Source organism: Hyla sarda, chromosome 13 (assembly GCF_029499605.1).
Source record: "Hyla sarda isolate aHylSar1 chromosome 13, aHylSar1.hap1, whole genome shotgun sequence".
Lineage (NCBI taxonomy): Eukaryota > Metazoa > Chordata > Amphibia > Anura > Hylidae > Hyla > Hyla sarda.
Window position 1 is genome coordinate 13,304,807 of NC_079201.1, and position 27,547 is coordinate 13,332,353.

Sequence of the window (27,547 nt, forward strand, 5' to 3'; positions counted from 1 at the left end):
AATGCACTGTATGGTAAAAATTATACAGGATAGATTATCTTTATTCTGTATTTTAAGGCAATTAAAACGATACCCAATTTATATAGTTTTTCTATTGTACTATTTAAAAATAATGAAAACTTTTTTTTACAAAATTGGAATGCTTAAAACTGTCATTTTCTGACCCCCTATACCTTTTTTATTTTTCCGTGTACATGAATGTATTAGGGCTCATTGTTTGCGCTGTGATCTGTAGTTTTTATTGGTACCATTTGTTTTGATGGGACTTTTTGATCACTTTTTAATCACTTTTTCCAATATATGATGTGATGGACATCTGTGTCTTTTCATCCATACTAACTAGGTAATATATATTATAGTATACAGCTGCTGTGGGGCCCAGTCAGGTGCAGGAACATTTTTTGTTTTTGTAGGACATAAAAAGTTAGTGACATTTTGATATGTGGCACTATTATCCATACTATATGTAATGCCTCCGGTTGCGCTCGCCTGCATATGGCATGCAACGCTTCTAACAGTACTGCACTATGTGTTCAGCTCCCCATCCCCCACCTCGCTGTACACATCGGCTGTCCTTCTCTACTGCACTACTGCTACAAAAGTTTTTTTTGTATGTGCCGCCACTTAAAAAGCCAATGCCCGCTCCGAATCCCATCTCTGCCAGGCACCACCTATATCACCCTGTTCCACCTTTTCTTTTGATGCCTCAGCAATATTGTGGTTTCTACAAGCAAAGGTGGCGGATCCGTGTTGTGTTCCTGTGTCTGACAAGTGCCTGACATCCCTCTACCTTGCTGTTTCTCCAGTGGATGACCTGGACTGTCAACCATGCCTGTTCTTTTCATTAACCTTGCATCACATGGCTGCTTCTGAGCTTTTCATCTCTGCTGCTCTATAACCCCAACTCAGCTCTGCTACAGTGAATTCTGCTTTGCTACACTACTACCAGCCAGGGGCAGAATGACCGGCTAGTCCATTCGGACGTTGTCCAAAAGCCCGGCCGGGAAAAGGGCCCGCCGTCTGCCACCTGTCATATAAAATCTAAAAAATATATATTTTTTAATTTTTTTAAATAGCCGGGCCCGGCACGGGGAAAGGGCCCTCCGCGGCCGCTAGGTCTGAGCGGCTCCAATGTCAGAGCCAGGCCCGGAGCTGTTACCGTTATTCCACTCCCAGACAGCCACTGTAGCAGCGGCCCTTTAAGAGAACCACAGTGGCTGCCTGGGAGAGGCGCTTAGGTCCATCCGAAGCCCAGTGCACCTGCTCTGCTTTCCCTCAGTGTACGGAGCCCCGCTTGCCCTCAGTGTACGGAGCCCCACTTGCCCTCAGTGTACAGAGCCCTGCTTGTCCTCAGTGTTTAGAGCCCTGCTTGTCCTCAGTGTACAGAGCCTTGCTTGTTCTCAGTGTACAAAGCCCCGCTTGTCCTTAGTGTACAGAGCCCTGCTTGTGTACAGAGCCCTGCTTGTCCTCAGTTTACAGAGCCCCGCTTGTCCTCAGTGTACAGAGCCCCGCTTGTCCTCAGTGTACAGAGCCCTGCTTGTCCTCAGTGTACAGAGCCCTGCTTGTCCTCAGTGTACAGAGCCCTGCTTGTCCTCAGTGTACAGAGCCCTGCTTGTCCTCAGTGTACAGAGCCCTGCTTGTCCTCAGTGTACAGAGCCCTGCTTGTCCTCAGTGTACAGAGCCCTGCTTGTCCTCAGTGTACAGAGCCCTGCTTGTCCTCAGTGTACAGAGCCCTGCTTGTCCTCAGTGTACAGAGCCCTGCTTGTCCTCAGTGTACAGAGCCCTGCTTGTCCTCAGTGTACAGAGCCCTGCTTGTCCTCAGTGTACAGAGCCCTGCTTGTCCTCAGTGTACAGAGCCCTGCTTGTCCTCAGTGTACAGAGCCCTGCTTGTCCTCAGTGTACAGAGCCCTGCTTGTCCTCAGTGTACAGAGCCCCGCTTGTCCTCAGTGTACAGAGCCCCGCTTGTCCTCAGTGTACAGAGCCCCGCTTGTCCTCAGTGTACAGAGCCCCGCTTGTCCTCAGTGTACAGAGCCCCGCTTGTCCTCAGTGTACAGAGCCCCGCTTGTCCTCAGTGTACAGAGCCCCGCTTGTCCTCAGTGTACAGAGCCCCGCTTGTCCTCAGTGTACAGAGCCCCGCTTGTCCTCAACCTACAGAGCCCCGCTTGTCCTCAACCTACAGAGCCCCGCTTGTCCTCAGTGTATCTAACCCTGTTTTGAAACCCTCAATTATTCCTGCTGTGACCAGTTCCTGAGGTAGGCTGTTACATAAATTCACAGTTCTTATGGTAAAGAAGGGTTGTTGCCCCTGGAGAATAAACCTTTTTTTTCTCCAGGCGGAGGGAGTGCACCCTTGTCTTTTGAGGGTGTTTTACCTGAAACAGTTTTCCCCATATTTTTGTGTATTTATATACTTAGAGTACCTGTCATGATCTTGCAAAATGCTATAATCCTCCCAGGTCACTGCCCCATCATGATAAACCACCCTCTGCCTTTATTTTTTATTATTTTCTAGTTTTGTACCTTGAAATTGCTCTGTATTTTCTGCTAAGTCTCAGTCAGGTTCACAGACTGGGAAGGGGCGTTCCCCAGCAGGCGGGACATCATCTGAAGCCATACAGGGGAGAACTTCCACCCTCACTCTGCTCCACACAGCCCAGAGCAGCTCAGTGAGAGATGAGCTATGATTGGCTAAGGCTACACACACCCCTCAGCACTCCAGACTTCATTCCCTGTGTTTGGACTTCTGCCAGGCCAGCAGGAGTCCAAACTCTGTGCAAGAGATGGAGGGAAATGTGCTCTGGACAAGTAGGGAGACACCTAGTGGCAGCTTTTTTATACACAAATAAAACATAGAAAACTTAATTTATTTAAACAGAGTACATTAGAAAGATTTTCTATTTACCATAAGGACTGCAATAGCAAAAATTACCGTATTTATCGGGGTATACCACGCACCGGCCTATAACACGCACCCTCATTTTACCAAGGATATTTGGGTAAAAAAAGTTTTTTACCCAAATATCCATGGTAAAATGAGGGTGCGTGTGTGCCCGTGTGTACCCCGATACACCCCCAGGAAAGGCAGGGGGAGAGAGGCCGTCGCTGCCCGCTTCTCTCCCCCTTCCTTTCCTGGGGTCTAGAGCGCTGCTGTCGGCCCTTCTCACCCCCTGGCTATCGGCGCCGCTGCCCGTTCTGTCCCCCTGACTATCGGTGCCGGCCGCTGCCCCGTTGCCTCCCCCCATCCCTGGTGGCATAATTACCTGAGTCGGGTCCGCGCTGCTGCAGGCCTCCGGCGTGCGTCCCCTGCGTCGTTGCTATGCACGGCGCGGCGCACTGACGTCATGCGCCGCACCGTTCAGCGCATAGCAACTACGCCGGGGACGCACGCCGGAGGCCTGCAGCAGTGCGGACCCGACTCAGGTAATTATGCCACCGGGGATGGGGGGGGGGCAGCGGCGCCGGCAATGGGTGCCGCTGCCCCTTCTCTCCCCCTGGCTGTCGGCGCCGCTTCTCTCCCCCTGGCTATCGGCACCGGCAATGGGGCGCCGGCACCGATAGTCAGGGGGACAGAACGGGCAGCGGCGCCGATAGCCAGGGGGTGAGAAGGGCCGACAGCAGCGCTCTAGACCCCAGGAAAGGCAGCGGGAGAGAAGCGGGCAGCGACGGCCTCTCTCCCCCTGCCTTTCCTGGGGGTGTATCGGCGTATAACACGCACATAGACTTTAGGCTAAAAATTTTAGCCTAAAAAGTGCGTGTTATACGCCAATAAATACGGTAGTTAATGACAGTGCCCATTTAAATAAGTTCATCATATTGAATGTCTCATCTGAAGACTAAATAAATGTAATTCTTTTAATCTTTCCTCATAGGATCTCCCATGCCCCTTATTAGTTTCTCTACCCTTTCCAGCTCTATAACGTCCCTTTTATGAACTGGCACCCAAAACTGAACAGCATATTCCATGGGAGGCCGTACCAATGCTTTATAAAGCAGTAGTATTCTATCCCTGTCCCATGAGTCCATGCCTTTTGATACATGACAATATCTTCTATATTCTCTGTCTGTACTGTACTCTTTCCTGTGACTGACCCAGAACCCGAAACTTCTGCCTCTGTCTGAACCCAGTGTATGATACCAACTCTCCTGTGCTTGACCCAGACTACTGACTACACCTTCTAGCCTGACATTTTGGTGCTATCTGGTGCGCTGGGCCAATCACTACCCACGTGGTACTCTCAGCAGACGTCCCGCTTCTGCATCCTGGAGCGGGATAAAGGGTGAAAACCTATAGGGGCACTTACACTTCGCTCCTGAGCATAGGCCAAAGCCAAACAAGTAGGTCCACACCCATCGCCCATATACAGTTGTACGATAAACAATGTTGGTTATCGTCATTTCTCAACATAGCTGTCTGTTTGGTTCATGGGCTGGAAAGGCGAAACCTTTTGCTCGTATGATTCTGTATTTATCTCACTTCTCATTGATTGATTCTCCAGTAATTGTAGTAAATGTTCCTAAAACTCTTTTCTATGGCCTCAATTATGAAATCTGGCAAGCGACTTGTTACCATAACAACCAACCATGGTGCAGCTTTCCTTCTTCCAGAGAAATTTAAAGGGGTAATCCACTGGAAAAAATTATTATAATTTTTTTTAAATCAACTAGTGTTAGCAAGTTACACAGATTAGTAAATTCCTTTTATTAAAAAAAATCTTAATCCTTCCAGTACTCATCAGCTGTTCTTTTCTTTTTGAATTTCTTTACTGCCTGACCACAGTGCTCTCTGCTGACACCTCTGTCCATGGCAGGAACTGTCCAGGGCAGGATAGATTTGCTATGGACAGAGGTGTCAGCAGAGAGCACTGTGGTCAGACAGAAAGGAAATTCAAAAAGGAAAGAACTTCCTGTGGAGCATACAGCAGCTGATAAGTACTGGAAGGATTACGATTTTTATATAGAAGTAATTTACAAATCTGTTTAACTTTCTGGCACCAGTTGATTTAAAAAAAAAATTTTTTCCAATGGAGTGCCCCTTTAAGTAAGAGGACATTTTTATAAGCTCTTCAGTGTGTGTCAGTGAAATAAAACCATCTTGTTTATAGCCAGTGGATGTCCCATTCATCCTTATTTAGCCTGTAGAAGTCCAGGCACATAATGCAGAACAACCTCATCCAGAACAAGTCTGCTGTGTGTGAACAGACACGAAATGGCTGATATAGCGCTCTTACAGTAAATCAGTGGTATCAAAATGTGGACCTCCAGATGTTGTAAAACTTCAACTCCCAGCATGCCCGGACAGCCAACTGCTGTCCGGGCATTCTGGGAGTTGAAGTTTTGCAACATCTGGAGGGCCACAGTTGGAGACCACTGCCGTAAATGAATAGCATAGCTGGAAACCACAAGGCCTCAGTTCAAAATTTGCCTTGGTGGCCATGATGGGTCCAGATGCCCCACACAGTAAAGGAAGAGGGTAAAATAGTTATCTCCTGAAGAGCCTGGAGCCTACCAGAGCTCTTTACAGTGCGCTCAGCCTATCACCGGCCGAGGCAGGACATCGATGCGGCCGGTGATAGGCTGACGGCTCTGTGATGTCATCGTCCCCAGGAAGCAGCATGAGGATCGCAGCGGAGAACCGTGAGGCCGGTACCGGAGCAACGGGGGAACATAGGAAGGTGAGTTAAAATTTATTTTGTTTATTTTTTCAGCCCAGGCACAGGATTATGTAAAATTAATGCACTACAAATGTCCTTTAATATTTGGTTGCACACCTTTTGGAAAAAAGAAGTGAAATCAGTCGCTTCCTATAACCATCAATAAGCTTCTTACACCTCTCAGACGGAATGTTGGACCACTCTTTTCCTTTGCAATCTGTTGGTAATCCTCAGATTTCATGATGTCTTGTACACATTCAAGGCACCCAGTGCCAGAGGCAGCAAAACAACCCAAAACATCACTGACCTCCACCATATGTCACTAGGTACTGTGTTCTTTTCTTTGTAGGCCTCATTCCGTTTTCGGTAAACAGTAGAATGATGGGCTTTACCAAAAAGCTCTATCTTGTTCTCATCTGTCCACAAGACGTTTTCCCAGAAGGATTTTGGTTACTCAAGTTCATTTTGGCAAAATGTAGTCTTGCTTTTTTATGTTTCTGTGTCAGCAGTGCGGTCCTCCTGGGTCTCCTCCATAGTGGGGTCCTCCTGGGTCTCCTCCATAGTGGGGTCCTCCTGGGTCTCCTCCATAGTGGGGTCCTCCTGGGTCTCCTCCATAGTGGGGTCCTCCTGGGTCTCCTCCATAGTGGGGTCCTCCTGGGTCTCCTCCATAGTGGGGTCCTCCTGGGTCTCCTCCATAGTGGGGTCCTCCTGGGTCTCCTCCATAGTGGGGTCCTCCTGGGTCTCCTCCATAGCGTTTCATTTAAATGTCGACGGATAGTTCGTGCTGACACTGATGCTCCCTGAGCCTGCAGGACAGCTTGGATATCTTTGGAACTTGTTTGGGGCTGCTTATCCACCATCCGGACTATCCTGCGTTGACACCTTTTATAAATTTTTCTCTTCCGTCCATGCCCAGGGAGATTAGCTACAGTGCCATGGGTTGCAAACTTCTTGATAATGTTGGGCACTGTGGACAAAGGCAAATCCAGATCTCTGGAGATGGACTTGTAACCTTTTAGATTGTTGATATTTTTTCACAATTTTGGTCCTCAGACAGTTCTATTCTCCTCTTTCTGTTGTCCATGTTTAGTGTGGCACACACAGACACACAATGCAAAGACTAAGTGAACTTCTCTCCTTCTCTGTGATTTTTAGATTGCCCACACCTGTTACTTGCCCCAGGTGAGTATAAAGGGGCATCACGTGCTTGAAACAATCTTATTTTTCCTCAATTTTGAAAGGGTGCCAATAATATTGTCCAGACCCTTTCTGGAGTTTGGTGACATTATGTCCAATTAGCTTTTTTCCCTCCCTTTTTTTGGTTTAGTTCCAATACACACAAAGGGAATAAACATTTATATAGCAAAACACGTGTTACTGCAATCCTTTTCTGTGAGAACGACTTCATTTTCTTGAAAAATTTCAGGGGTGCCAACATTTACGACCATGACTAATATATATATATATATATATATATATATATATATATATATATATATATATACACATATATCAATAAGTAGTATAAGTTACGTTAGATGAAGCCAGTGACCTACTGTTGCCCTTTCAGCAATATTGAGAAAGGGGTTCAATACAGTGCATACAATGGGTCATGAGAGGATGCATCATAATAGCTGAAGGATGCCACATCTCATTGTACAGCAGAACTCCCTGTCTGGCTCTAGACGTGACCCTAAAAAATCACATGATGCCCTGAGGTTGCATAAATATTATCTCAAAAGCATATTACTGACTCAGCTAAATAAAGATTTAAATAGAAATTCTACTGAAAATCAACTCCCTTTCCAAAATAATTACTTAGATTAGGTTACAAAAACCCACTGTAACTGGGGTGAAGTCATCGGGAATGTGCCCCAGATGCTGAGGAAAGCCAACAAGCCGCTTTGACATTTTGATCGCACCAGGTCTCACTCCTTAGACCTGTTGCGGTTGCCAGTTATAAGCCGGGTGAAGTTCGCAGCAGTGAGCTCCTCTCACTTGGCTATCAATCAAATCTGACCTTTTTGCTATAAAAGTCAATGCCGCCAAAAAAAGGTCAGATCTGGTGGGTGGCCAGGGAGTGGAGTGTGTATGAAGAGAATGCAGCAGGTCTCTGGAATGACCTGGTGCAATATAATTTTTTGACATGTTTGGGCAACATTTTAAGAGTGTGGTGTTTTTTTTTTTAATGATATTAAAGGGGTTCTCCACTATAAGGTGACATTAGTACTCACCTGTCAGGCAGTAATGGACATGCTTAGTTAGGGGAGTTCCCTCTCTCCAACTACAAGTTCCATGATTCCTTGTTTGTTCACTTTTCTCCCTCTTCCAAATCCGCCACCTATTGAGACACACCTGTGCTGCTTCCATGCAATAGACCAGTGTTTTCTGACCAGGGTGCCTCCAGCTGTTGCAAAAATACAATTACATGTAAAATGATCTCCCTCCCACCCAGCGGTCACTCCACCCACTAAGGCAAAGATAAGCTCTTTCTGAACAACTGACTAATGATGTAATGTCTCAGGCCGCACTGCAACCTGGGAAAAACTGAGGCGACACTCATTTTGTATACTGCTAAAAAAAACAAACTTTAGGGCAAAAATCACAAATGAATTGCGAGGCCATCATAAAACACAGGTACTGGCACTATGTTATACACTACCCTAACTTTATAGCCCCCGTAGCATAGTCAAATAAAAAAAATAATCCCGGAATACCCCTTTTTAATGCTTTAATTGATGCACAGTAAAACTATTAGTCTGATTTCCAGGCTGAAAAGAATAAAGCCAAGCAGAGTCATGGGTAGTTTTTGCATAGGGCACTGTTGACTTGTCACAGAAAAGTTGATTCTGAGTTGTCCATATAAATTTTTTTTACCGTGAATGGTGACACAGTGTAGCAACAAGGGGAGCTCTCTTTAAAAAAAAATACACTGCATGGCAATTTTTTTTTTTTTTTTTTGTAAAGCGAAATGAAATAGTGCGGAGGTCAGCTGATCTTTGAGTGATCCCACTGGAATTGGTCTTTTTAAAGGGGTTATCCAGGAAAAAAACTTTTTTTTACATATATCAACTGGCTCCAGAAAGTTAAATAGATTTGTAAATTACTTGTATTTAAAAAATCTTAATCCTTTCAGTACTTTTTAGCTGCTGAAGTTGAGTTGTTGTTTTCTGTCTAAGTGCTCTCTGATGACACCTGTCTCGGGAACTGTCCAAAGTAGAAACAAATCCCCATAGCAAGTCTCTTCTGTGCAGAGATGTCAGCAGAGAGCACTGTTGCCAGACAGAAAAGAACAACTCTACTTCAGCAGCTGATAATTATTGGAAGATTTTTTAATAGAAGTCATTTACAAATCTGTTTAACTTTCTGGAGCCAGTTGATATATAAAAAATTTTTTTTTCCTGGAATAACCCTTTAACCCCTTAAGGACCAAGGACGTACCGGTACATCCTTGGTCCTGCTCTTCTGATATTACGCGGGGTTACACAGTAACCCCGCGTCATATCACGGCGGGCCCGGCGTCATAGTGAAGCCGGGACCCGCCTCTAATAGCGCGCAGCGCCGATCGCGGCGCCACGCGCTCAGAGCTGAGCCGCGTGGCTAAAAGTGAAAGTTCCCGGCTAGTTCAGTCGGGCTGTTCGGAATAGCCGCGGCTAATCGCGGCATCCCGAACTGCTGACAGGACAGTGGGAGGGCCCCTACCTGCCTCCTCGCTGTCTGATCGCCGAATGACTGCTCAGTGCCTGAGATCCAGGGATGAGCAGTCATGCGGCAGAATCGTTGATCACTGGTTTCTTATGAGAAACCAGTGATCAATGTAATAGATCAGTGTGTGCAGTGTTATAGGTCCCTATGGGATAACAATGATCAGTGTGTGCAGTGTTATAGGTCCCTATGGGATAACAATGATCAGTATAAGAGATCAGTGTGTGCAGTGTTATAGGTCCCTATGGGATAACAATGATCAGTATAAGAGATCAGTGTGTGCAGTGTTATAGGTCCCTATGGGACAACAATGATCAGTGTGTGCAGTGTTATAGGTCCCTATGGGATAACAATGATCAGTGTGTGCAGTGTTATAGGTCCCTATGGGGGCTATAACAATGCAAAAAAAAAGTGAAAAAAGTGAATAAAGATCATTTAACTCCTCCCCTATTAAAAGTTTGAATCACCCCCCTTTTCCAATAAAAAAAACAGTGTAAATAAAAATAAACATATATGGTATCACCGTGTGCGGAAATGTCCGAATTATAAAAATATATCATTAATTAAACCGCTCGGTCAATGGCGTGCGCGCAAAAAATTCCAAAGTCCAAAATAGTGCATTTTTGGTCACTTTTTATATTATTTAAAAATGAATAAAAAGCGATCAATAAGTCCTATCAATGCAAAAATGGTACCGTTAAAACTTCAGATCACGGCGCAAAAAATGAGTCCTCATACCGCCCCATACACGGAAAAATAAAAAAGTTATAGGGGTCAGAAGATGACAATTTTAAACGTATTAATTTTCCTGCATGTAGTTATGATTTTTTCCAGAAGTCCAACAAAATCACCTATATAAGTAGGGGATCATTTTATTCGTATGGACCTACAGAATAAATATCAGGTGTAATTTTTACCGAAAAATGTACTACGTAGAAACGGAAGCCCCCAAAAGTTACAAAACAGCGTTTTTTTTTCAATTTTGTCGCACAATGATTTTTTTTCCCGTTTCACCGTAGATTTTTGGGCAAAATGACTGCCGTCATTACAAAGTAGAATTGGTGGCGTAAAAAATAAGCCATCATATGCATTTTTAGGTGCAAAATTGAAAGGGTTATGATTTTTTAAAGGCAAGGAGCAAAAAACGAAAATGCAAAAACGGAAAAAACCCCAATCCTTAAGGGGTTAAGGTCCCATAGTCCACATCTCTATATGGCCGTCCAGGGGCCCTTGTTTGTTGTAAAAGCATAGCATAATATTTCATTAAAAAAAAAAAAAAATACAAAAACATTTATAAGTCATTCTGTTAAACGTCACACTGCAAAGTACCCTCATCATTGCTTTGCATGTTGGGTAGAGTTGAAAATGTGATCGATCACATGCTGGCTGTTCCTTAAAGCATTTCACTTTAAAGGAAATGTGGGTAGCTTCCTTTTTTTGCAAACATCGGCTTTTCTAGAAACAAAAGATAAGGCTCTTTCAGGGAACGTCAATTAAGGTTACTAAGGTTGAAAAACAAATCTAATAACAATAATAATACCCTCCCTTACATTGCAAGGGGAGAATACTGTGTACGACAGTGGTCTTCAACCTGCGGACCTCCAGATGTTGCAAAACTACAACTCCCAGCATGCCCGGCTGTCCGGGCATGCTGGGAATTGTAGTTTTGCAACATCTGGAGGTTCGCAGATTGGAGACCACTGGTGTATAATATAGGTCCACAGGAACGCCATACTATGGACCTGTGTTGCATACCATATACTGCTGTATACATCTGTGCACCATACATAGTCCTGTACAGTATTATGTATATGTGCTGCAGCAGTTCTGCACAATTTATAGAAAGTTACAAAACCATTATGGTCCTTAAAGGGGTTATCCAGAAAAAAAACGTTCATTTATATATATATATATATATATATATATATATATATATATATATATATATAGTATATACAAAAAAGAAGATTGCAGCAGCACACATTGGTCAAAAAATTGAGGCTCTTAGCGCACTTTTTTGATCAAAAACGTGTCCCCCCATCCACCACAGGGAGGTGGCCTCATTCAGGATGGGACCCTAACACACATTCTGAGCCTAACACTCAGATACCAACTCACCTTTGCTGGGCATATAGCCTCTATATATATATATCAATCAACTGGCTCCAGAAAGTTAAACAGATTTGTAAATTACTTCTATTAAAAAATCTTAATCCTTTCAGTACTTATGAGCTTCTGACGTTGAGTTGTTCTTTTCTGTCTAAGTGCTCTCTGATGACACCTGTTTCGGGAACCGCCCAGTTTAGAAGCAAATCCCCATAGCAAACCTCTTCTACTCTGTGCAGTTCCTGAGACAAGCAGAGATGTCAGCAGAGAGAACTGTTGTCAGACAGAAAACAACAACTCAACTTCAGCAGCTGATAATTATTGGAAGGATTAGGATTTTTTTTTAATAGAAGTTATTTACAAATCTGTTTAACTTTCTGGAGCCAGTTGATATAAGAAACAAAAGTTTTTTCCTGGAATACCCCTTTAATAATAATAATAAAAATAAGCACAATTTGTCAGTATGTAGCCTATAATGAAAAATAGTAGTGGAATAATTTGTAACCATAATGGTTGATAAAGTATGTGGACGAGTCAGGTCTAGCTTTGGAGACAACCTTTAAAGGGGTACTCTGGGGGAAAACTTTTTTTTTTTTTTAATCAACTGGTGCACAAAAGTTAAACAGATTCGTAAATTACTTCTATTAAAAAATCTTAATCCTTCCAGTACTTTTGAGCTGCTGAATACTACAGAGGAAATTTTTTTCTTTTTTGAACACAGTGCTCTCTGCTGACATCTCTGTCCATTTTAGGAACTGTCCAGAGCAGCGTATGTTTTCTATGGGGATTTTCTCCTACTCTGGACAGTTCTTAAAAGGGACAGAGGTGTCAGCAGAGAGCACTGTGCTCGTGATGTCAGCAGAGAGCTCTGTGTTCCAAAAAGAGAATAATTTCCTCTGTAGTATTCAGCAGCTAATAAGTACTGGAAGGATTAAGATTTTTTAGTGTCAAAAGATGTATTTATTGACAGATTCAGTAATGACAAGAAAACAGGATTAAGATTTTTTAATAGAAGTAATTTACAAATCTGTTTAACTTTCTGGCACCAGTTGATTAAAAAAAATAAAAAAATGTTTTCCACCGGAGTACCCCTTTAATGGTTTTGTTAGCAGGGAGTACATGATCATAGGGAAAATGAAGCTGACCTTCTGTGCCCATTGAAATCAGTAGGCAAGGGGCAAAACCATTGCAGCCATGGGGGTGGGGGGGGGGGGTCCTTAAGATACAGCTCCCTGTTCCTTCACTTCACTTCATGGATATGGATAGTCAAGTCAAGGACTTCCACTTGCCAGTGCAGGCAATGCAATGTCACTGTACCTTGCTGCTTGCACTGGGATGCTTACAGAAGGAGAAAGAGAGAGCATTCGGAATATGGAGAGGTGAGTTTTTTTTTTTCATTCCCTAATTATGGTGTTGAGGCACAAGGGGACCTATCTACTATGTACGCACAAATGAGATGTAACTACTATGTGGGCATAAGTGGGGCCTGATGACTATTTGGGGCACGAGGTGGGACTCACTACTATGTGTTGCTAACTACTATGTGAGGCACAAGGGGGGCCTAAATACTATGTGGAGCACAAATTGGGACTATCTAATATGTGGGCATCATGGGGCCTGACTACTATGTGAGGCACAAGGGAACCTAACTACTATGTGAGGCACAAGGAAACCTAACTACTATGCGAGGCACAAGGGAACCGAACTACTATGTGGTGCACAAGGGAACCTAACTACTATGTGTGGGGCACAAGGGAACCTAACTACTATGTGAGGCACAAGGGAACCTAACTACTATGTGTGGGGCACAAGGGAACCTAACTACTATGTGTGGCACAAGGGAACCTAACTACTATGTGAGGCACAAGGGAACCTAACTACTATGTGGGACACAAGGGAACCTAACTACTATGTGGGGCACAAGGGAACCTGACTACTATGTGTGAGGCACAAGGGAACCTAACTACTATGTGTGGGGCACAAGGGAACCTAACTACTATGTGGGGCACAAGGGAACCTAACTACTATGTGAGGCACAAGGGAACCTAACTACTATGTGTGGGGCACAAGGGAACCTAACTACTATGTGGGGCACAAGGGAACCTAACTACTATGTGAGGCACAAGGGAACCTAACTACTATGTGGGACACAAGGGAACCTAACTACTATGTGGGGCACAAGGGAACCTGACTACTATGTGTGAGGCACAAGGGAACCTAACTACTATGTGTGGGGCACAAGGGAACCTAACTACTATGTGGGGCACAAGGGAACCTAACTACTATGTGAGGCACAAGGGAACCTAACTACTATGTGAGGCACAAGGGAACCTAACTACTATGTGAGGCACAAGGGAACCGAACTACTATGTGGGGCACAAGGGAACCTGACTACTATGTGTGGGGCACAAGGGAACCTGACTACTATGTGTGGGGCACAAGGGAACCTAACTACTATGTGTGGGGCACAAGGGAGCCTGACTACTATGTGTGGGGCACAAGGGAGCCTGACTACTATGTGGGGCACAAGGGAACCTAACTACTATGTGAGGCACAAGGGAACCTAACTACTAAGTGGGACACAAGGGAACCTAACTACTATGTGAGGCACAAGGGAACCTAACTACTATGTGAGGCACAAGGGAACCTAACTACTATGCGAGGCACAAGGGAACCTGACTACTATGTGTGGGGCACAAGGGAACCTGACTACTATGTGTGGGGCACAAGGGAACCTAACTACTATGTGTGGGGCACAAGGGAGCCTGACTACTATGTGTGGGGCACAAGGGAACCTAACTACTATGTGTGGGGCACAAGGGAACCTGACTACTATGTGTGGGGCACAAGGGAGCCTGACTACTATGTGGGGCACAAGGGAACCTAACTACTATGTGATGCACAAGGGGGGCCTAACTGCTATAGTATGTGGGGCACAAGGAGAGACTAACTGAATGAGGGCGCATAGTTGGACCTATCTACATTGTTAGGGCACAAGGGTTGTATTTACAATACGGGGGGACATGGGGTCCTAACTGCAATGTGGAGGCAAAAGGGGAGGCTTGCTACAGTATGTTGACACAAAGGGGACTAACTATAATGTGGGGCCACACAGGGGGTCTTACTACAATGAGAGGTCGCATGGGGGCTGCTTACAGTAAAAACATTTTTTGTCACTTATACATTAACATATAGAATGAGTATAACCACCTATATGTGCACACCGTGCACCACCATTAACCCCAGGATTATATGTACTAGCGGTAATGAACAAATATCGGAGAGGAGGAGTGTAGAGTCCTCTCTGTATGTAGGATCCCCTATTGAGTGACTGCTGCTATTGTATCCCTTGCACTTGCACTTTTTTGGTTGTGTCCATGTGTTTGCTGTTTGCACTTTAGCACCCTTTATACTTCTCACAGTTTTATTGCTTTTCACATGTGTTACTGTCAAGCTTGTTTGCTGACTCCATATATATTTATTTAAATATATATTTACTTATTCCCCCTTTTCTTCACCATTGTGTGTTCACTTTTTTGTGTGGTTTTTGTCCCCCCTCCCCCTCCCCCTCATTAATTGTAGTATTTACACTGCATTACACGTTTCTCTAGTATTTATTTGGACTCCCCCTCCCACTCCTGGCAGTTTTCTATTGATATTTATTTAAAGGGGTACTCCGGTGAAAAACTTTTTTTTTTTTTTTTTATCAATTGGTGCCAGAAAGTCAAACAGATTTGTAAATTATTTCTATTAAAAAATGTTAATCCTTCCAGTGCTTATTAGCTGCTGAATACTACAGTGGAAATTCTTTTCTTTTTGAAACACAGAGCTCTCTGCTGACATCATGACCACAGTGCTCTCTGCTGACATCTCTGTCCATTTTAGGAACTGTCCAGAACAGCATATGTTTTCTATGGGGATTTCCTTTTACTCTGGACAGTTCCTAAAATGGACAGAGATGTCAGCAGAGAGCACTGTGCTCATGATGTCAGCAGAGAGCACTGTGTTTCAAACGGAAAACAATTTCCACTGTAGTATTCAGCAGCTAATAAGTACTGGAAGGATTAAGATTTTTTAATAAAAGTCATTTACAAATCTGTTTAACTTTCTGGCACCAGTTGATTTAAAAAAAAAAAAAAAAAAAGTTTTTCACCGGAGTACCCCTTTAATATTATATCTATATTCTATTTTTTTTATGCATTGTCTATGCTTTTTATTGTGGATTAAAACTTTTTGTAACATTACATTGAATGAAATATATTGATTTTACAACCATTTTATTTGTTCATTATTGCTAGTACATATTATCCTGGGGTTATAGGTGGTTATATTTGGTTTCTTCTAACCCCTTTTCTTCACTACTATATACTTTATTAAGCTGTACACGGGTTGGGCTATCTTTGGTCTCTATATAGAATGAGTAATAGTAATCACTAGAGATGAGCGAACTTACAGTAAATTCGATTCGTCACGAACTTCTCGGCTCGGCAGTTGATGACTTTTCCTGCATAAATGAGTTCAGCTTTCCGGTGCTCCGGTGGGCTGGAAAAGGTGGATACATCCCTAGGAAAGAGTCTCCTAGGACTGTATCCACCTTTTCCAGCCCACCGGAGCACCGGAAAGCTGAACTAATTTATGCAGCATAAGTCATCAACTGCCGAGCCGAGAAGTTCGTGACGAATTGAGTTTACTGTAAGTTCGCTCATCTCTAGTAATCACAGTAGAAAATCATCATGGGCGTTTCGCATGAGGATGCATCCCAAGCAGTGAGAAATAGAAGATCTAGGACCACTAGCAAAAGAACATATTCCAATGTACATTCCACGGATGGCCTGAAAAATAAACTGCAGAGATAACATCTATAGACAACACATGATGGCTTCACCCCTGTCGGCAAAAAATTATAATAATAAAATAATTAAAAATTATGTAAAACTACAGTGGTCCCTCAAGTTACAATATTAATTGGTTCCAGGACGACCATTGTAAGTTGAAACCATTGTATGTTGAGACCAGAACTCTATGGAAACCTGGTAATTGGTAATAAAGATCTGCTGGGAGCTGTAATCACTGTCTATGTCAGTGTTTCCCAATCAGGGTGCCTCCAGCTGTTGCAAAACTACAACTCCCAGCATGCCCGGACAGCCAAAGGCTGTCCGGGCATGCTGGGAGTTGTAGTTTTGCAACAGCTGGGGGCACCCTGCTTGGGAAACACTGGTCTATGTAGAGGACAGGAGCTTCTTCGGGGTCCTGTACAGTGCGCAATGTCCTAAAAAAGTAATATGCAGTTGCCCTATCTTGGTGTCCAAAGGAGCAGGTAACCCTGGCACAGGTAAAGAGTACAGAACATGTAATACCTCCCTGTACTGTAGGGGGCGCTACCAGACACCAGTCAGTGCATACACTTCAGTAATACAGGTAAAGAGTACAGAACATGTAATACCTCCCTGTACTGTAGGGGGCGCTACCAGACACCAGTCAGTGCATGCACTTCAGTAATACAGGTAAAGAGTACAGAACATGTAATACCTCCCTGTACTGTAGGTGGCGCTACCAGACATCTGTCAGTGCATACACTTCAGTAATACATGTAAAGAGTACAGAACATGTAATACCTCCCTGTACTGTAGGGGGCGCTACCAGACACCAGTCAGTGCATACGCTTCAGTAATACAGGTAAAGAGTAGTACAGAACATGTAATACCTCCCTGTACTGTAGGGGGCGCTACCAGACACCAGTCAGTGCATACACTTTAGTAATACAGGTAAAGAGTAGTACAGAACATGTAATACCTCCCTGTACTGTAGGGGGCGCTGCCAGACACCAGTCAGTGCATGCACATCAGTAATACAGGTGAAGAGTAGTACAGAACATGTAATACCTCCTTGTACTGTAGGGGGCGCTACCAGACAGCCAGTCAGTGCATACACTTCAGTAATACAGGTAAAGAGTAGTACAGAACATGTAATACCTCCCTGTACTGTAGGGGGCGCTACTAGACACCAGTCAGTGCATACACTTCAGTAATACAGGTAAAGAGTACAGAACATGTAATACCTCCCTATACTGTAGGGGGCGCTACCAGACAGCCAGTCAGTGCATACACTTCAGTAATACAGGTAAAGAGTAGTACAGAACATGTAATACCTCCTTGTACTGTAGGAGGCGCTACCAGACACCAGTCAGTGCATACACTTCAATATTACAGATAAGGAATAGTACAGAACATGTAATACCTCCTTGTACTGTAGAGGGCGCTACCAGACACCAGTCAGTGCATACACTTCAGTATTACAGGGGTTTTACCAGTGAAATGCCCAATTTGATTGGTCAGATCTTCCGGCCATTGACGGGTATCACAGATCTGGACTTTCTGTACATTGTATGTTGTGTCTGGTTTCAACTTACAATGGTCCAGAAAAGACCATTGTATGTCGAAACTATTGTAAGTTGAGGGATCACTGTACAGTCAAGCAGCCAGATATACAGTATGGGGTTAAATCAAGGCTGGAAAAGGTGGATACAGTCCTAGGAGACTCTTTCCTAGGAATGTATCCACCTTTTCCAGCCCACCGGAGCACCGGAAAAGCTGAACTAATTTATGCAGGAAAAGTCCTCAACTGCCGAGCCGAGAAGTTCGTGACGAATCCAATTTACTGTAAGTTCGCTCAACTCTAATAGCCATCCTGTGTGTATTATTATTATTTATTATTTTTATAGCTACACATTGTGTACATCTCCACCTCCTGTGTTTGTTTGCGCAGCCTCTTTTGAGTGCAGTTTGTGCGTCTCCTGTGTTTTTGTGCTGTATGTTTGTATCCACGTCTTTTGTGCTCTATTACAAGATGCTGCCTCAGGGTCTGCTCCGTGTCCAGCTGTGTGGTCTGTGGGAAGGAGGAGGGGTTGTGCGTGGTGTGTGTATGAATGTGTATGACGGTGCTCCCCCTATATAAGCCTCTGCAGGCAGCGTTCTGCTCTAGTACCAGTGCAGGAACTGTGCGAGCCAGAGAATCCCAGTAAGCACTGGGGCTAAGGTGAGTGCGGGCATTGGCCGACGTTTATCATTGTCTTTAGACTGTTTTTTGTCTCTACAAGCAGGGTTTATTTGCGCCTTTTTGGTTTACACATTTCGGCTGATTTTGAGTTGCAATCCACTGATTTTGGCAATACACGTGATATGGAAGGGTTTTATGAACTGCGCCTTTTTGTGAAAAGGCGCAAAAAAAAGACGCAAAGCCGCTGAAAAGTCTCTGTGACCATTTCATAAATTTGATGCTCCTACACATCACCAGCACACACACAAAAAAAAGGTGTAGAAAAATGCTTCACTTACACCTACAAAGATAAATGCCGGCCATTGTGCTTATATAGAGGGGTGTGCAATATTTATTTATCCCACCGTGCCGTTCCTTCGCCTGTCATCTGCTTTCCAAGCGCCAGATGTAAAAAATCTAAATGTTCAGCCTCTATTGGATTTTAGGGGTTGTATCAGTTTAGGAAACCAATGTAGAAAAGACAATGATCTGTGTGTGTGTGTGTGTGGGGGGGGGGGGGGGGGGTTACAGTATACACAGATAACTGGATAGAAGGATTACCTAGATTAGTGGTCTCCAAAGCACCACCGTCCAGATGTTGCAAAATTACAACTCCCAGCATGCCCGGACAGCCGTTGGCTGTCCGGGCATGCTGGGAGTTGTAGCTTTGCAACAGCTGGAGACACACCGTTTGGAAAACACTGCTCTATTTATCTATCTATCTCATATAATTCATATCTATCTATCTCTTATCTATCTATCTCTTATCTATCTATCTCTTATCTATCTATCTCATATTTATCTATCTCATATTTATCTATCTCATAACTATCTATCTCATATCCATCTCATATAATTCATATCTATCTATCTCATATCTATCTATCTATCTATCTCTCTCATATCTATCTATCTATCTATCTATCTCATATCTATCTATCTATCTTATCTATCTCATATCTATCTATCTATCTCATATCTATCTATCTATCTATCTTATCTATCTCATATCTATCTATCTATCTCATATCTATCTATCTATCTCATATCTATCTATCTCATATCTATCTATCTATCTCATATCTATCTCATATCTATCTCATATCTATCTATCTATCTCATATCTATCTATCTATCTATCTCATAACTATCTATCTCATATCTATCTCATATCTATCTATCTCATATCTATCTATCTATCTCATATCTATCTATCTATCTCATATCTATCTATCTCATATCTATCTATCTCATATCTATCTATCTCATATCTATCTATCTCATATCTATCTATCTCATATCTATTTCATATCTATCTCTCATATCTATCTATCTCATATCCATCTATCTCATATCTATCTATCTATCTCATATCCATCTATCTCATATCTATCTATCTATCTCATATCTATCTATCTATCTATCTCATATCTATCTATCTCATATCTATCTATCTCATATCTATCTCATATCTATCTATCTCATATCTATCTATCTCATATCTATCTATCTCATATCTATCTATCTCATATCTATCTATCTATCTCATATCTAGCTCATATCTATCTCATATCTATCTATCTCATATCTATCTATCTCATATCTATCTATCTCATATATATCTATCTCATATCTATCTGTCTATCTATCTATCTACTATTTCTCTATATCTATCTATCTACTATTTCTCTATATCTATATATACAACTGGAGGACTGCAGTTTGAAGACCACTGCCTTAGATTTATCCCCCGTCTATAGATAGGACACGTAACCAATTCTTGTTAGCATTGTCTGTGATGCGTTACTGCAGAATATGTTAACTTTTTTTTGCATATATATATATATATATATATATATATATATATATATATTTAACACTTCCCATATAACTTTACTACAGTGGAGAACATCTCCTCTAGTCCTCTAGCCGTTGGCTGTCCGGGCATGCTGGGAGTTGTAGCTTTGCAACAGCTGGAGACACACCGTTTGGAAAACACTGCTCTATTTATCTATCTATCTCATATAATTCATATCTATCTATCTCTTATCTATCTATCTCTTATCTATCTATCTCATATTTATCTATCTCATATTTATCTATCTCATAACTATCTATCTCATATCTATCTCATATAATTCATATCTATCTATCTCATATCTATCTATCTCATATCTATCTATCTCTTATCTATCTATCTCATATTTATCTATCTCATATTTATCTATCTCATAACTATCTATCTCATATCTATCTCATATAATTCATATCTATCTATCTCATATCTATCTATCTATCTATCTATCTCTCTCATATCTATCTATCTATCTATCTATCTATCTCATATCTATCTATCTATCTTATCTATCTCATATCTATCTATCTATCTCATATCTATCTATCTATCTATCTATCTATCTATCTTATCTATCTCATATCTATCTATCTATCTCATATCTATCTATCTCATATCTATCTATCTATCTCATATCTATCTCATATCTATCTCATATCTATCTATCTATCTCATATCTATCTATCTATCTATCTCATAACTATCTATCTCATATCTATCTATCTATCTATCTATCTATCTATCTCATATCTATCTATCTATCTCATATCTATCTATCTCATATCTATCTATCTCATATCTATCTATCTCATATCTATCTATCTCATATCTATCTATCTCATATCTATCTATCTCATATCTATCTATCTCATATCTTTCATATCTATCTCTCATATCTATCTATCTCATATCTATCTATCTATCTCATATCCATCTATCTCATATCTATCTATCTATCTCATATCCATCTATCTCATATCTATCTATCTATCTCATATCTATCTATCTATCTCATATCTATCTATCTCATATCTATCTATCTCATATCTATCTATCTCATATCTATCTATCTCATATCTATCTATCTCATATCTATCTATCTCATATCTATCTATCTCATATCTATCTATCTCATATCTATCTATCTCATATCTATCTATCTCATATCTATCTATCTATCTCATATCTAGCTCATATCTATCTCATATCTATCTATCTCATATATATCTATCTCATATATATCTATCTCATATCTATCTGTCTATCTATCTATCTACTATTTCTCTATATCTATCTATCTACTATTTCTCTATATCTATATATACAACTGGAGGACTGCAGTTTGAAGACCACTGCCTTAGATTTATCCCCCGTCTATAGATAGGACACGTAACCAATTCTTGTTAGCATTGTCTGTGATGCGTTACTGCAGAATATGTTAACTTTTTTTTGCATATATATATATATATATATATATATATATATATATATATTTAACACTTCCCATATAACTTTACTACAGTGGAGAACATCTCCTCTAGTCACACATCTGTAAGATTTTATACTTGTACGTTCCCATTCACTATACCGCTTCCCATTCTCTATACCGCTTCTCATTCACTATACCGCTTCCCATTCTCTATACCGCTTCCCATTCACTATACCGCTTCCCATTCACTATACCGCTTCCCATTCACTATACCGCTTCCCATTCACTATACCGCTTCCCATTCACTATACCGCTTCCCATTCACTATACCGCTTCCCATTCACTATACCGCTTCCCATTCACTATACCGCTTCCCATTCACTATACCGCTTCCCATTCACTATACCGCTTCCCATTCACTATACCGCTTCCCATTCTCTATACCGCTTCTCATTCACTATACCGCTTCTCATTCACTATACCGCTTCCCATTCACTATACCGCTTCCCATTCACTATACCGCTTTCCATTCACTATACCGCTTCCCATTCACTATACCGCTTCCCATTCACTATACCGCTTCCCATTCACTATACCGCTTCCCATTCACTATACCGCTTCCCATTCACTATACCGCTTCCCATTCACTATACCGCTTCTCATTCACTATACCGCTTCTCATTCACTATACCGCTTCTCATTCACTATACCGCTTCCCATTCACTATACCGCTTCCCATTCACTATACCGCTTCCCATTCACTATACCGCTTCCCATTCACTATACCGCTTCCCATTCACTATACCGCTTCCCATTCTCTATACCGCTTCTCATTCACTATACCGCTTCTCATTCACTATACCGCTTCCCATTCACTATACCGCTTCCCATTCACTATACCGCTTTCCATTCACTATACCGCTTCCCATTCACTATACCGCTTCCCATTCACTATACCGCTTCCCATTCACTATACCGCTTCCCATTCACTATACCGCTTCCCATTCACTATACCGCTTCCCATTCTCTATACCGCTTCTCATTCACTATACCGCTTCTCATTCACTATACCGCTTCCCATTCACTATACCGCTTCCCATTCACTATACCGCTTCCCATTCACTATACCGCTTCCCATTCACTATACCGCTTCTCATTCTCTATACCGCTTCCCATTCACTATACCGCTTCTCATTCTCTATACCGCTTCCCATTCTCTATACCGCTTCCCATTCTCTATACCGCTTCCCATTCTCTATACCGCTTCCCATTCTCTATACCGCTTCCCATTCTCTATACCGCTTCCCATTCACTATACCGCTTCCCATTCACTATACCGCTTCCCATTCACTATACCGCTTCCCATTCACTATACCGCTTCCCATTCACTATACCGCTTCCCATTCACTATACCGCTTCCCCATAATACATGTTCTATATCGAAGAGCTGAGCTTAATGGTTACAGGATGAAAGTCAGAGCATTCTGCGTGACCCTATGGAACGTTCTTTGACGGCCCGTAGATTTACTATACACCTCTACTGTATTCATTAAGGATAATGCCCTCTTTATTTAGCGTGGTTGGAGGTTTTCTCGACAAGCGCATAAATAATGCTGGACATGTTCTCCTTTTCTAACGTGCTCTCTGGCCGGCAGGGTTCCGGATATGCATTATATGTTCATTGGTGAAGTATATTGTATCTATGATCCCTCAAGCGTTTGATCCAGGGATTTGTTCTGTTTGCCATATTTGGAGTTTGGTTGAAAATTGGTTTCTACCTTTATAGTTTATTTGTTTTTTTTTGCCTTCTTCTGGATCAACACTGCAGGAGAATGGACTGAACTGGATGGAGGGATGTTGCTTATTTTAGCTTTACCTTTGTTACTATGTAAACTCTGTGCAGTCGCTCTCTTTTAGCTTGATGCAACCCTAAAGCGTTAGTGCCGTTTGTAAAAACTTTTGACGTGTCGTCCAAGTTGAGATGAGACCCGGCGCATTCGCGAGTTATAACCCGGTGAAGGGCACAGTAACGTGCCTCGCTGCCTAGCCCGCTGCACTGTCTGACTTATCTGTTCTAGACTAGGGGGCTCTTAGGAGCGCTATTTTATACAGGTGTGAATAAAATCAAGGAGATCGTAAGCCAGCAAATTCACAGGACTAACGTATTGAAAAAGAAGTCAAAAGGAAAGGGGGGGAACAACGCGTTTCAGTGCACACTCACGCCTTCCTCAGGTCCACAAAATTATTTTCTGTAGTCCCGGCTGGAGTTCCTGTGTGCTGGCTTGATTTTATTCACACCTGCATACAGTAGCGCTCCTAAGAGCCCCCTATCTTTTGCATTCTCCTCTTTGCCATTAGTTCTCCGTCTCCTCCGGTAACACGGAAAAAATGGTGTGAGAGCAGCAGACTGTTTACTTTTCTCCGTGCACACCCGCAGTCCAAACTAGGGATCGACCGATTATCGGTATTGGCGATATTATCGGCCAATAATCACGATTTTGGGCATTATCGGTATCGGCAATTACCTTGCCGATAATCGGTATAAGTTATCGGCTAGCGGCCCTAACCTCCACCGATTATCGGTATCGGCCCTAAAAAAAACGATATCGGTCGATCCCTAGTCCAAATGACACAGATTACACTGGCCCCCTTTGTACCTCTACAAAAGGTCAGTACGACACCTTGGGTTATGGTGGTGGGTGTTTTGCAGTGTCTTTTTTTATCTACCGTAAATACTACAATAGGGAGCGCCCCATCTTTTTCCCATTTTCTCCTTCGTTCTGTTATAGACTATGTAAGTGACAGCAGGGGAGTGATGCACATGCTGCCGCACACTTCACCAATTACAACTCCCGAGATCTGCTGCGATCGTTAGTTGCAACCTCGGTATGTATAGTGCTTCACTTCCTGACTGGCTGCCCTGTGCAGCTCATTCCCTCTTTTATAGTCTATGTTTAAGTGACAACCTGGTAGTGATGTGCTCGATGCCACACACTTCGCCAGGTTTTAACTCGCAATCTCATTGGGTCTCAGTCTTAAGACCTGCTGCGAATGTGAGTTGTAACCTCGGTGAAGTGCTTGACCTGTCCGGCTCAATTGACATAATCTATGTAAATAACTCTGGTTTGAGTGAGAGCTGGGGAGTGAAGCACACGCTACTGCACACTTTACCGGTTTATAACTTGCAAGACCTGCTGCGATCATTGTAACCCCCGGTGAAGTGCTTGGCAGCACACTTCACTGACCGGCCAGCCGCCCTGTCCGGCTCACTCACTCTGTTATAGTTTATGTGAATGAGTGGGGTTTGAGTGAAAGCCGGTGGGTGAAGTGCTTGCTGTCGCACACTTTGCCAGGTTATAACTCATGATCGCAGCTGGTCTCAATCTTGAGACCTGCTGCGATCGCGAGTTGTAACCCGGTAAAGTGCACGGTAGCGCACCTTATTGCCTGGCCTGCTGCCCTGTCTGACTTATTCACACTCTTATAACCTTTGTGAATGAGGCTAGTTTGAGTAAGAGCCGGGGAGTGAAGTGCACCCAGCGGGTTATAACTCGCGATCACAGCAGGTCTCAGGACTGAGACTCGATACAATCTAAACTTCTGACATGTCTAACATGACACTAAAGCTTTAAAGGGATTATCCAGCTTTTTAAAACATATCCCCTATTAACAGGATAGGGGATAAGTGTCTGATCGTGGGGGGTACCCCCTGCGATCTCCAGAATGGGACCTGAGTCTTTTCGGTGAGCATGCCAGTGATTAAGTCTTTCTGGGCCAGTGATTGACCAAGTGGAGGCCGGTGGGCTCAGTGGGAAGAGTCAGGCCCCAGTCTGGAGATCATGGAGGGTCCCAGCAGTCAGACCCACCCACCACAATCAGACACTTATTCCTATCCTGTGGATAGGGGATATGTTTTTAAAGGGGTACTCTGGTGGAAAACTTATTTTTTTTAAATCTACTGGTGCCAGAAAGTTAAACAGATTTGTAAATTACTTCTATTAAAAAATCTTAACCCTTCCAGCACTTTTTAGGGTCTGTATACTACAGAGGAAATGCTTCTCTTTTTGGATTTCTCTTCTGTCACGACCACGGTGCTCTCTGCTGACCTCTGCTGTCCATTTTAGGAACTGCCCAGAGCAGGAGAAAATCCCCATAGCAAACATATATTGCTCTGGACAGTTCCTAAAATGTACAGCAGAGGTCAGCAGAGAGCACTGTGGTCGTGACAGAAGAGAATTCCATAAAGAAAAGCATTTCCTCTGTAGTATACAGCCCCTAATAAGAACTGGAAGGATTAAGATTTTTTTAATAGAAGTAATTTTCAAATCTGTTTAACTTTCTGGCACCAGTTGATTTAAAAAAAAAGTTTTCCACCGGAGTACCCCTTTAAAAACATATCCCCTATCCACAGGATAGGAATAAGTGTCTGATTGTGGTGGGTGGGGGTGGGTCTGACTGCTGAGGCCCTCCACGATCTCCATACAAATTAACAGGACTAACTTTTATTGAAAAATAAGTCAGAAGGAAAGGGGGGACAACGCGTTTCGGCGCACAATCGCGCCTTCCTCAGGTCCACAAAATTATTTTCTGTAGTCCCGGCTGGAGTTGATTTAAAAAAAAAAAGATTTCCACCAGAGTACCCCTTTAAAAGCTGTAAACCCCCTTTTAAAGCACTTTCTTTCTTATATAATTGAGAAACCTGTTAATTCAGTTTTTGCGTATACATTATACTAAAAAGAAAATGCAGTTATGTAATTCTGTCATTGACATAGAGGAAATTCCTCTTATTGTTCACTCAGTCTGTGTCACCCGACAGAACAGTATTTTTAGTTTCAAAGGAGGCCGATACAAGATGGAACATACCCTGTAATTTGGAGACATGGTTTGTGCTTTTCCAGGAATCCCAGCTCTGCATTCCTAAAACGCGCATCTGTTACTGTATGATGTCTGTAGAATATTACCCATTCAAGTAAAATGTCATTGCTTCCCCTGAAGAGATGCCGTCCACATCACCATTGATCAAAATCTAGATATGTAAAGGTAGAAGTGTAAGTGAATGTCATAGGCAGCCATGTGTTTTCATGTCATACAGCAGTGTTTGCCGTAGGCTTTGAGTTCCAGAAGGCACCTGTAGATTAAGATCATCAGATGTTTTACAAAAATATTTTCGGATTCTACCTGGAAATAGTATAATTTATCATTAACAACATGCAAGTATTTGTACAATCTACCAGTGCAACGTATGATGGACAGTAGAGACTACTGCGCCGTGGACCTGTGTCATCAGGAAGGTTTTTTCGGTCTTCTTGCTGACCTACATTCTCTATAGCTAAAAAAAAAAATCATTAAAATGCACAACACGAGTCCCGTACAGGTTAGGGCGCGTTGTAGACTCCACATCGCCTGTTTTAGCCTTACTTACTAAGTTACACTGTATGGGGACGGCTCTCTCCCTCATGTTTCCAGCACCAGCGCAACGATCAATGGACCGGGTCAACGATATAACAAAGAAATGTCCAGCGCCAAGTGCGGTAGAACGACAGGTATTTTATTGTAGGATCAGCGCATACAAACTTGCATCAGGCAGGAGCCGACGCGTTTCGGACCGTTACAGGTCCTTAGTCATGGCAACGCCATGACTAAGGACCTGTAACGGTCCGAAACGCTTTGGCTCCTGCCTGATGCAAGTTTGTATGCGCTGATCCTACAATAAAATACCTGTCGTTCTACCGCAGCACCAGCGCAACGATCAACGGACCGGGTCAA

General features: G+C 42.7%; 1 protein-coding gene across 2 annotated transcripts in view; it reads left to right on the top strand.

Annotated features, from left to right (window-relative positions):
* PLTP (phospholipid transfer protein) overlaps positions 1-27,547 on the top strand; it is an 81,807-nt gene that overhangs the window by 17,590 nt on the left and 36,670 nt on the right. Inside the window, exon 1 of one of the 2 annotated variants that reach the window (XM_056549998.1) lies at positions 18,346-18,497. The exons of the other annotated variant lie outside the window; for it this stretch is intronic. The gene's annotated coding sequence lies outside the window, so the exon portion shown is untranslated. Of the gene's footprint in view, positions 1-18,345; positions 18,498-27,547 lie in introns of those variants that run through there. 2 annotated transcript variants of the gene reach the window in all.